The sequence below is a fragment of the Mustela nigripes genome, chromosome 15 (genome assembly GCF_022355385.1).
Source record: "Mustela nigripes isolate SB6536 chromosome 15, MUSNIG.SB6536, whole genome shotgun sequence".
NCBI classification, from domain to species: domain Eukaryota; kingdom Metazoa; phylum Chordata; class Mammalia; order Carnivora; family Mustelidae; genus Mustela; species Mustela nigripes.
In genome coordinates this window covers 14696560-14708973 of record NC_081571.1, presented here as the reverse complement: position 1 = coordinate 14708973, position 12414 = coordinate 14696560, and the positions used below count along the sequence as shown (strand labels likewise).

Sequence of the window (12414 nt, the reverse complement as noted above, 5' to 3'; positions counted from 1 at the left end):
GCCTTGCAAGGAGAGGTACGTTGCCTTAGGTCAGGCTGGGGCGGGTCTATGCAGAGTTACTCTGGTAGCTGAGGGCCACGGAGACAGGTGAGACCAGGAGTTTCTGGAATACAGTCAGTTCTGAGTGTAACTTTTGGGACAGTTTCTTGAAAGATACCCAGACCGTCTTCCTCCTGCCTCCTCCCTGGAATGGAGACACCATGGCTACTGACTCTCCTTCCATCTTTCACCATGAGGCAAGTGCGAGGGTGAAAGCCACATACCAAAGATGGAAGAACACAAAGTCACAAGGGTGCCGGGCCCTTGACAGCACACGGAGCTGCTGCACATCGGTCAACATTCATCGGCCTCCTCTGACAGAGGGAAATAACGCGATTTGCTTAAGTCGCTGCCGTGAGGTCTCTGTGACTGCCAGCTAAATGCAATTCCTCGATGATACAATCACTGCCTGAAAGCATCTTGTTATTTGTTTTCCTATGAACAAATAAAATGATACAAGTCGTCTAAGAAAGGCAAATAGGAAATCAGAAACACTAGCTTCTATTTAAGAAGAGAGCTTTAATTAAAGGGAAACTATGAAGCAAATCACTTGGGCTTAAAAGGCTTTTGTTTATTCTGGATGCTGTGCTCTAAAATGTCTTGTTCCATGCTGATAAGGAAGCTGAATTTATGGCCTAGTGAACTAAACAATTAAAAAAAAAAAAACTATTTGTTAACTAATCAGATTGAGGCAAGGTCTCAAGGAATATAAATTGGACTCTTCCCTGTTTTCCCTCACAAGTCCTAGATTTCTTCTGTGTTATCTAATATGAAGAGATAAGGGCCCTTTTATAAAATTATTCTACTATCAAGTCTATCTTTACCTAATTAAAATGTGTACTTTCTGTGTTTATGAAGGGTAAGGTTTATGAAACGTGTTTAATAGTGGAAAGTCACGAAGCATGGCTAATGTAGGTTTGGGATAATGTATGAATTTAACTTCATGTTAATTGTTTCTGATATCACTAGCTTAAATATAACTAGCTTAAAATGAACTCACCAATTTTCTCGTCCATTTCTTGCCTTAAATTGAGTCATTGGTTTTCCACTCACAACGCAAATTTTCATTGAACTTTCGCTGTTTGGAGGTGACTGTTTCTATGTGCCGAATGCTGCTACCGTTCCTTTAACAAACTTGACTCAGATAGAATCGCCCTCGACAGATTCGAAACTTAGTTCAATGGGACATTGGATCCTTTGGCACTGCTGGAGCCTCCCCCTGCTGCAGGCCGCTGTCCTCGCCACTCCCTGTGCCCTTGTGGCTGTCTCTAGTGAGCTGCCATGTGTATTTCCATCCACCATGCTGGTTCTTCTCCCTGCTCAGGACAGTCTCCAAGGATCAACTGACGTTTCCAAGCAGAGTGATACCCATTTGCCATCTCTGATACACGTGTGCTTGTTGTATGTTTCTAAGTCATTAAATTATAAATTCAGGGTCGTCTGGGTGGCTGAGTTGGTACAAGCAGTAGCCTTCAGCTCAGGTCATGATCCCAGAATCCTGGGACTGAGCCTCACTGGATGGGGCTCCCTGCTCCATGGACAGCCTGCTCCTTCCTCTCCCCACACCATCCCCAGTTCATGCTCTCTATCTTAAATAAATAAAATAAATAAATAAAACATTAAAAATAATTAAAAAATTAATTTTTTTAGAAAAAAATAAATTTAAAGAAGAGGATGAGAATACATCTGTCTCACATCACTAAAAATTATTATATGATCTGTGCAAAGTCAGCCCTGCTAACCCCTCAGTCCTTAGGAACAGGTTCTATATGGATATAGTCAGTATCTATTTACTGCATTCAGCAGGGGCTTCTACTGAACTCTGTAGCCCAGTCCACAGACGGTTCTTATTCAGGGGAGAGTTTTTCCTTCTTGCCCAGGAAGGGCCTGTCTTGTCCTCAGGTTGGGCCAATTCATAACTAATTCCTATCCATCGACTCAAAGATAGAGTCCCAAACTACCACAATTTACACAAGTCCTAACATGTTTGTTCACAAGGTCACTCAAAGTATGACGTGCTTATGCATATTACAGCCATGTCCACATGTCTTACTTGACATGTAAAATATTAACCTGAGAAGCTCAGACTTGAAGTTTATCAGTAAGGAAACCATTGTAATTTTGGATGGAATATCCAAGAAACAAGAGACACATAATTTTGCCAGAGCAAAGAATTGCCCTTTAAAATATAAGGACAAATTTCATTTTGAGACAGGCTTTCTGGGATCGTGCCCATAGAATGTCAAAGGTTAATAAATTAACGATGTTGTGAGGCCACCAATCATAGAGGTCCCTAAACATTCTGAAGAAATGAGATGGTTTTATGAGGCTTCATTGAGCTTCACTCTGTTATTGTACCTTTTTTTTTTTTTTTTAAGATTTTATTTATTTCTTTGAGAGAGAGACAGAGAGAGAGCATGACCTGGGAAAAAGGCAGATAGAGTGGGAGAGGCAGACTCCCTGCTGAGCACCAAGCCCAAGCAGGGCTCAATCTAAGGACCCTAGCATCATGACCTGAACCAAAGTCAGAGGCTTAACCAACTGAGCCACCCAGGAGCCCCTAATTGTTGTATCTTTAAGTACTCATTGTGTCCTGGGATCCGTCATAAAGATAGAATCTACTCACGTCCAGGCATCTAGCCCTGGGTTGGATATAGGACGTTGGGGAGTCTCTCAGAGTTAATTAGGATTTGACTGTCCCCAAGCTCCAAACCGCTTCATGTCAGGAGACCCATCTGGATAGTGTACCCATGGAATCAGGCTGTAGCACCAAATTCAGCCCCTCCTGAATCAAGATACTGAAAGTGTTCTTTCAAGATACTTTTCAAGTTTTAAAATGAAATGTAAATTGAATAAAAAGCTCAGGTAGCCTTTTCTAGTTTTAAGTTCTTGTGTGCTTCTCTAACCTGGAGAGAATTGCTTGTCTCCTATTTGATAGTCTTTGGAAACAGTCACTAAGGGGATGATTACAGTTTGGGCCAGGAAAAATGTGGATAGAAAAAGGGGTTTCTCAAAATACGTTATTGAGATTATGGGAACGCACATGCACACACACACATACACACACTACATATATGTATATATACCAACACATCCATATACACATATTGTAAACAGTTAAAACAATATGTATGAACATTTTATATCCATGGCAATCTGTGAATATTTGAGGTTTTTAGAAACATCTCAGTAAAGCTTTTTGGTCTTACTTTTAGCATTGGAAAGAGGCCAACCTGAGGATAAGGTTGGCCCTTCCCAGGATAGAAGGAAAACCTCTCCCCTGAATAAGGGCTGGTCCCAAACCAGCAGCTGCTGACCATCCAGTCTTGCCGAGGTGGGACCGTCCCTCCCCCTCTCCCAGCAAAACCCACAGAATGAGCTGTTTCTCACCCTTCCTGGATGCCCTTATAGACTCCACCCCTCAGGGCCCTCAAGACTTGTCAGTGCAGAGGAGACTTCACAACACCTAACAGGGTGATGGGAAGGTGTCCACTATCCACAGGGACAAGACAGTGCCACTCCCACTCTGCCACTTTCTCTCTCAGGACTGCAAAGACCAAAGGCTTAATTAAACCCATCATACTAGGTAGCAGGTGCCACATTTTTCCAAAAACATGGGAGATGAGTCACCTTACCAAGGGCCTCACTTTTAGGCCTGAAGCCGATCATGTTCTAAAAAGAAACCTTACTCCCCAGACTGCCTATCACTTTTTAGTCCTTATATTAATATTAGACTGGACTGCTGGGAAGCTGCGTGTTTCTGTGCCAAGCTAATTGGCACTCGGCATTGCCTCAATCTTCTGGCCATGGGATGACTCAGCTAATTGCTTCTTATCTGGAAGGTACCCACTGTTGGGGAGACCAGGGGTCCAGCAGTATGTACCACTCACCCTGGCCTGACTGGGGGAGAGCGTCAAGGACCTCCTATCCCCTCAGGTATTGCTGAGCTGCTGAGAAATGACACAGGAGTCACCCCCCTCCCCCCAGACAGAGAGGGGTAAACACCCACAGGGACCTTTGATTCACTAGGAACACCTCCCCCACCACCCACCCAAAGGAAACAGAGCCGCAACATTATAAATTCTCTTCCTTTCGCAGGAACTGCCTTTGGGTACTCATAATTTATGCATCATTCTCTTTGCAGACACTTACTTAAATACACCAAAAGTGGGAAATAGAGCTAGAGAGACTGCCCACCCCCCTACCCCCCACCCCCGCCCCTGCCCCACTCCCCCATCAGCGGAAATCCTGACTTCCTGTCTTATTTGTGCTTCTTCATAAGAAATTACTCATGAGGAAGACTGAATATCAAAACTCTCCCCTTGGGGTAGGTTTTAGTACTTTTTAAATTTGACAAACAAAGTAGTTAGCAATCCGGGGAGAGCTTAGCGGTTTCCACTCACTCCCGCGCTTTACTGATTCATAACAACATATAGCATTTACACAGTTCATGGGGCTCTGAAAGCACTTATAAGCTCTCGATTGTTGTTAGTCCTCAAGGGTCACCTTGCTTTATAAACCAGCAAGTGTCATTGCGGCCAGGGAAGTGAGTAACATAAAGGGCTACTGAGTCAGAATAGAATTGGGAATGGGGATTTCCAACTCTTGGGCCAGCCCCAGCAGAGATTTGGAAAAAAGTGGGACAGAGTGGGGCTTCTGTGCCTGTGGCTCTCCAGGCTTTTGCCTTTCGCATTTCCCCCTGGGAATCAATCAATGCAGCCATTTATTCAGCCAGCAGGAGCTGGGCGCTTACTCTGTCCCCACACTCCTGTGTTAAGGCTAAGGATATAAGTCTAATGGAAGACACAGACAGGAGACACGGGAGGACAAAACCACTGTCACTCTCAGGTATGCTCTGTACCTGCAGTCTCCTCACAGCTCTGAGAACACAGACTGGGGAAGACCCAGTTCTTCCTGGGGGTGGGAGGGAACGGCGGGCGAAGATTCTCCCAAGAAGGGACAGCAGAGCTAATCATGAAAGATAAGTTAGTTGGGTAGAAAAATGAGGGAAAGGCATGCATTTGCACACTGAGCAAAGGCAGTTTGAGCGCTTGGGGCAGGCGTGTTTTGCAGGGAGGGCCACTCCACATCAGAGGCCAGGAAGGATGCTGGTGACACAAGACAGCCTCCTGGCATATAGGTGACAGACAAAGGAGTGAGAGTGAATGAAGACAATGACAGGGGGAGGAAATCATAAGGCAGAGGGCTGGGGAAAGATTTAGAAGTGAGAAAAAAAAGAAAACATCAAATGTAGACTCCTCTCTCACGATGTTTGACTGGGAGAGGGGACAAGATTTTGCTGTCTTACACACACAGCTAGACCTAATCCGTATTTCTTAACAAAGTAAAAGGGAAGAACTTTGGCATCCTTGATCAATTCTTATATTGAAATAGAATTTAATTTTTAAAACTGCAATTCATGGGAAAAATACCAATTTCCCTTTTGCAAGAAAATCTGCTTCAGGAGATGACCTTGACTCTTACCTATTTGATAAAAGTAAATTTTATTCTTCTATGAAGTCTCTAGGAGGTAAGCCAAGTATGTCCCACAGTTCACTGTTGTCAAAGGTGTCTGGACAAATGATGTGTCTGGAAGAGAGAAGAACTGGCCTTGCATACCATATTCTCATCAGAGTGTACTTCAGAGACTCCGGGTGTCTTCAGGAGAAAAAAATGTTGAATGATGATGCCAGTGGCTAAGTTTTGGCATAACCTACAGGAGTTCTCTACAGACCACTAGACTAACCCAGCCACTGGAACATACCAGAAATTTCTCCCCGTGGGAGAGACAGAGTAACTAGCTCAAAACCAACACCCCAGTTGCATGGGGCCTCTTGTATACTCAGAGCAGAAGTAAATGAGCAGAAAGCATTCCATTCTCGCCTGAAGCTCTCCTTCTGTGTTCTCTGGCTCATGTCTGGTCCAGAGTTTCTAGCCCTGCCCTCAATTTTTTTCCATCTATTTATTTGCATATCTATGAAGTCAGCCCATTCATTTCCTTTCCTTTCTCAATTACTTGAAACATATTGGCAAACTGCAAAGAGCAAAAATAATCCCACCACTTAAAAAAATAAGAAGGGAAAATATCCCACTGAGATAACTTATGATTTATTGTATCTATCCTAATATTTCCTTCATAGATATACATCTTCTCTAACAACCAAAAAAAGAAAAAAAAAAAAAAGAGGATAGTATAAATTGGACTCCAACTTACTTTCTCACTTAATGGAACTGGGCAATTTTTTATAAAATGCTGTAGACCTCCCTCTTCTTCTGGATGACTGCATAGTATTCCATAGAATAGCTGTGTTAATGTGTCCAACCATTAAGGTAATTATGCCTATTTACTCCAGTTTGTTTCAACATTTTGCTGTTACCTACAATGCAGCAGAGAATGTCATTGTAAATGAGTCTTTATCACACCAATACTGATAAAGTGAAATGGAAGGACATCAGGATCCAGATTCCATCCTGACTGCTTTGACCCGCATCAGCATTGGGTGTAGACAGACATCTGCCTTCCTAAAACACTCTCTTCTCTTGGCTTCTGTGATTGCACACTCCTCCGTTTTCCTCCTATCCCAACCGCTACTTTTTGTTCTCCATCGATCGTTCACAGATATTTGTATATGTGTCTCCCACTGGGGAGGGCACTGGGAATATAGTGGTAAATAACATAAGAGTCCCTGCTTTCTCAGAGTTTCCCATCACAGAGAAGAGATGGTGGATGAACATGTGATACAATATAGAACAATAGAGAAACTGATAAGGACTATGAAGAGAACTAAAGCGGGTCTTGGGAAAGAGAATTGAGGGGTGCTCTTTGGACAGGGGGGTCAGGAAAGATCCCTACAAGGAGGTGGCATTTGAGTAGGAATCTGAACAAAGCAATGGATGGAGTTCTGAGTTCTGAGCGTTCCAGCATGGTCTGTCCAAGGAGTCTCTAGATTGTAGGAGTGAACCATGTCACTGGCTTATTCTAAGACAGTGGAGCCAGGGCAGTGGTAAGCAGTGGGGGAAATCCACAGGTCCCGCTGATGTTTGGGATGTAGGGTGTGAGCGAAAGGGAATAGTCCCTTGGGTCCTTTGCCAGCCCTCCCCCTTCCACTCTCTCTCAAGATGTGGAAGGGGCCATGGGTCTCTCCTCTTCCCTACCTATACATTTGCTAGTCGTGACCTCATCTTTTCTTGGGCTTCACACACCACCTATGTGCTGATGAGGCCCAGTTGATATCCACATGCTCTCTCAAGAGTTCTGTTGGGATACCCAACTATCTGTTCAGATATAGCAGGCCCAAACAGAACTCTTGATAACCCCAGCCCTCATCCCTGAAAGCTCCTCCCCAAGCCTTCCCCATCTTAGAGAGATTCCATCTGAATGGTAAGAGCACAGAACTCTGAAGCCAGAGGACAGAACTCTGAAGTCCTGGCTTGGCCACCTGCTGGTTACCTGATATTAGACAAGTTGCTTAATGTCTCTGATTTAACTATAGAATGGAGAAAACAATCATGGAACCTACACCATGGGCTGGTTATGGATTCAGTGATTTATTACCTACAAAGTCTTAGCACAGTGTCTGGCACAGGGAAAAGCCCCGGGTCAATTGTTTCCTGTTATATTTATGCCACTACTCCCTGTTGCCCACCCTCTGAAATCATCCTGAAAAGGCCCTTACTCGACAAAGAACAGGAGCTAGTCTAGGGTCTAGAAGATAGTAGTATGTCAAGAAAATGGTACCAGCTCTTTAATTATTATTTTGTTAGGTGAGACAAGGCCATGGAAAAAGCCCATGATTCAGAATCAGATAAGAATTGTTTCCAGGGTCACCTGGGTGGCTCAGTGGGTTAAAGCCTCCGCCTTTGGCTCAGATCATGATCCCAGGGTCCTGGGATGGACACAGAGAGCCCCACATCGGGCTCCCTGCTTAGCAGGGAGCCTGCTTCCCCCTCTCTCTCTCTCTCCCTGCCTCTTTGCCTGCTTGTGATCTGTCAAATAAATAAATTTTTAAAAATCTTTAAAAAAATTAAAAAAATAAATTGGATAACATGCAATACTTAAAAAAAAAAAAAAAAAGAATTGTTTCCAAATCTTACTTCTACCCTTTACAAGGTGGGGCTACTTGGAAAGTTACTTAACATTTCTAAGTCTCCATATCCTCATATTTAAGATAGGAATAATATTTCGTATCCCTCAGGGTACTTGTAAACTTTAAATAGAATAATGCATATGAAGTGTCAGCTCGGTGCCAGATAATAGCTATTATTATTAAGGGATTTGGCTTCCTCGGCCCCTGAGTCATCATGGGACATCAAAGGAAAGAAGCAATGACAATAAATTCCTCTGTAACAGATCAATAGGTCATTTGGGAAAACAAAACTGCGAAAGGCTTTTGTGAAGACCCATGCTGCCTAGGAGAGGTTGCAGCCCCAGACGGTGGATCCTGGCGTGGATCCTGGCATGGATCCTGGCGCGGATCCTGGCGTGAACAGGAGTGTCCTCTGATTAGAGGCACCAGTCTCTCAAGGGTCACCTTTGCAATCAGCCCAGACCCCAGGGGTAAAAAGCATGTCGTGAGCCCATTTCCAGCTCTGCTTCCAGTTCTCAAGAGAAGAACAAAACCATTAATGTTTAATATTTAAGCAAAACCTTCCATTATTAATCACTGTAAGCCCCAGTGATGATTATTTAAACATAATGGATAAGGTCTTATTTTTAAAGCTTGATTTTTAATGACTAGGATAGAAATCAGAACTAAAAAAGAGATGGTGCCCCCTTGTTTTCTAAAGCTTGTTCTTCCCCGGGGAAATGGCCTCTCTCCTCTGAAAAGCTAGGGCTGCCTTTCTCCCTCAGTAGATTTCCAGGGGGCATACCCTGGGTAAGAGAGTACTCTCAGGGAGGGCCAGGACACTGACTCCCCGGGCTTTGGGTCACAAGGCCATGGCCAGGATAAAATGCCAGCGATGCTACCCAACCCCCACTGTAATTCCTCACCCTCAGCCATAAGGCATCTGGTGCAGCCTGTGGAACACCAGGTACAAGGTAAGGATGTTTAGAAATAAGCTCTTTTCTTTCCTTCTTTTCTTTTTCTTTTTCTTTTTTTTTTTTGTTTTGTTTTTTTGTTTTTTTTAAGATTTTTATATATTTATTTATTCGTCAGAGAAAGAGTGAGAGCACAATCGGGGGAGCAGCCTGCAGAGGCAGAGGCAGAGGGAGAGGCAAAGTCCCTGCTGAGCAGGGAGCAGATGCGGAACCCACTTCGAGGACCCTGGGATCGTGACCTGAGCTGAAGGCAGACGCTTAACTGACTGAGCCACCCAGGTGTCCATAAGCTCATATTTTCATTGCTGGCCACTTGAGGGGAGTTTCACAACATAGACTGATTCTCCCTTATTTACTAGGAAAACTGGGCCCACGCCCGGAGCCCGGCGCCAAGGAAGAGGGGCCCAGAAGGGGAGGGAGAGAAGCAGGCGGCTTGTCCAGTCTCCACTCTGCTGCCCCCTGTAGGTATCAGCTCACAGGGAGAGCGGGAGCTTCCAGACAATTGGGAATTAGGAGCTAAGTGGATTAGCCTACTTGATAAAACAGGCTAGAGAGCTCTAAGGGGGGCTATCCCTTTAATAAGGGCAATCAAAGAAGTGTAACGTTCCTAGGAATAAATTTAACAAGAGATGTTCAGGGCCTATCTGAAGAAAACAATAGAATTCTATTGAAGGATATGGGACATTTGAATAAATGGAGAAATAAATTCTATTTTTGAACATATCCTCTATATTATAAAAAAAAAAAGTAACTCCTGAAATCAAATGACAAATTCAATGCAAATCCCAAACAAACAAACAAAAAAATCAGAGTTTTTCCCTTTAATACAGAAAATAAAATCGATACCAAAATTCTGAAAGAATCAGCATGAAAAAATAGCCAGGCAGAATAATGATCAAATAATGACAAATATGCATATCATATGCATATGATACAAGCATAAAAATTAAAGCATTATGCAATAATTAACGCAAAGCTCAGTAATACAAAATGCAGAAACAGACATATATAAATGAGAATTTGAGACAAGGTAAAAGCAAGTCGGGAAAATCGCCTTAGTTGTTTGGAAAAATAGGCAACTCGACCAACAAAATGAGTCCCAGGTGGAGCAAATATCTAAAGGAAAAAATATACGTTTCAGTTAAAATACTGAAAGAAAACATAGCTTTTTAGATGATCCCCTAACACTATGTATCAGCAACATAGAGTTTGATCTAGCATTTCTGTTCATGAGAGTTTTTTGCCAAGGACCTAATTGGTCAAATTCACAGAGAAATACGTATCAGGATGTTCATTATGCCCTGTTTATGATAGTGAAAATTCAGAAACAGCTTAAATATTGGTTAAATAAATTATGGCATATGCATACGATGGCACCTTACATAGCCAGTTAAAATAATGACACATTTCCACATTGTCACTTTGTTTGCTGAGTGTCCCCGGGGTTCGTGCTTGCTTCCAGCCCCAGCAGAGGTGTATGTGTCCAGAGCTCTATCCTCAGCAACACCGCGGGGTGTCATCTACATGCTTACCCTTTAGAGCTATTGTTCTTTTTTTTCTGCTGAATAAGCACATTGCCGTTGCTACACCCCCACCCTCCACCTCCCCCCCTCCCCCTCCCCTGCCAAAGCGTGGTTTGCCCTGCAAAGTCCTCTAACTGTCCCGCTGGAACAACTGATAGTCGAGAGTAGGGGAACCGAGCACCCCATCTGCAGAACAGAGACACGTGGGGTGGGGTCCCTGTGTCTCCCAGAATTTCAGGCATAGTTTTGGTGTTTCTGCTATTAATTGACCAATTACAGGATCTTGCCTCCATTGCAGACGCTGGTGGCATTTCCACTTTCACCTCCACCGTGAGCTGTGGAAATTGACTGAGTTCAGGCTGGGGACCCTGAAACTGCTACAGAAATGCTGAAATCATTAAACTTCAGAGACGGTAGCATTCTGCTTGTGGCCTGGGGCTGGAAGACCAGCTGTTGAACCTGGTAATGACTTCGCTTTCACCCAACTCGCTAACTCAAGAGTGAGCAAATTTGGGGGTTTGATCTTGTTCCTGTTGAGACTCAGCTGAGGCTGATTACCCCCACAACTCCCTCAGGAGAAGCAGAGAAAAAGCATTTTCGACACCCTTGCAAAGTGCTAGAGACAATCTCTACCAATGCAGAACCGCCACAGGGCAACTCAGGATGGAGGGCCCCAATGCCTTTGGTTGATTGGTAAAGAGGACAGCTGTTCGTCAGGGGAAAAGGCTCAGGGAGGCTCACAAGAATGCATCTCAAAAAGATGACCAGTTTGGGACATAATTAAGGGTGGACATCTCAGAGTGATTTTTTATTGTTTTATTTTCTGGCTTTCCTAAGTTGTCATGCCTCAAAAAATAAAGATGGTACTTACATACATAAAAGTGGCTTAAGTTACTATTCCAAACCTTTGAAGATTACTTTTCAAACTGTTAAAAATTTTAAGCCTACCGGGGAAGTGTCTGTAGAAGCCTGAAATTATGGCAATTTATAAGGAAGTGGTTATTGGTTACAATGGAAGGAGAGAATGTAAATTACCTATGTTTTATTCAGGCCACACTAGTCCTGCAAAGTAAAACTCAGGAGTAAATTAGTAGTGAATAAAGACACAATTATGATCTCTGTGGCACCTTACCTCTATGCTTGATTTTACATTTTTTTCCCAAGTGCACACAGATAAAACAGAGTCATGGTATTCTGGAAAGACAAACTAAAGCTATCTCTTTAATTAGATCCAGCCACCTCTTCAGTATTCCAGAAAGTCCAACAGAAAGCCAATAGTAACTGCTCAGACAGGAACTCCTGGGAAAGAGTATTGGCTTTAGATTCAGGATCTAAATCAAGAGGAAGTTAAAGACTAATAAGAAAAGTACAAAATTGTGCTATAAGAATCATTTCTGAAACTCAACTTCAAAAAAATCAGTTATAATTCTTTTAAATTCAGTTCCCTTAATAAAGAATACCATGTTGGTTGGGGTTTTTTTTTTATTATTATGTAGAGGAAATTTGAGATTATGACTCTAAGAGACTTGAACAGAAGGACCCACATGGCTCTCAGTGAAAGCCATGTGCCCATCACTTGGTGACAGACTGCCTGAATTCCAAGGCTACAGCAAGGAAAACCCTCTTCAAAAGCTTCACCCATAAAATTAAAGTTATCTTACAGCAGAAAACATCTCCTATGTGTGCTGAAATGTGCATATGTAATCTGGAATATATATATAATTTCCTGATAAAATCTTCTTTCCTCTTATCTCTTTGGCAATGAAATATTTTCTGCTTTTCCATTTTATATCATATTCTTTAAATGCCACA

At 43.0% G+C, this 12414-nt stretch overlaps 1 long non-coding RNA gene across 1 annotated transcript; it reads left to right on the top strand.

Annotated features, from left to right (window-relative positions):
• Window positions 1-8936: 8936 nt before the first annotated feature.
• Window positions 8937-11450, top strand: LOC132002882 (uncharacterized). The gene is made up of 3 exons (XR_009400055.1): window positions 8937-9079; window positions 9198-9358; window positions 10901-11450. It is a non-coding gene; the product is annotated as an uncharacterized LOC132002882 (long non-coding RNA).
• The last annotated feature ends 964 nt before the right edge of the window (window positions 11451-12414 follow it).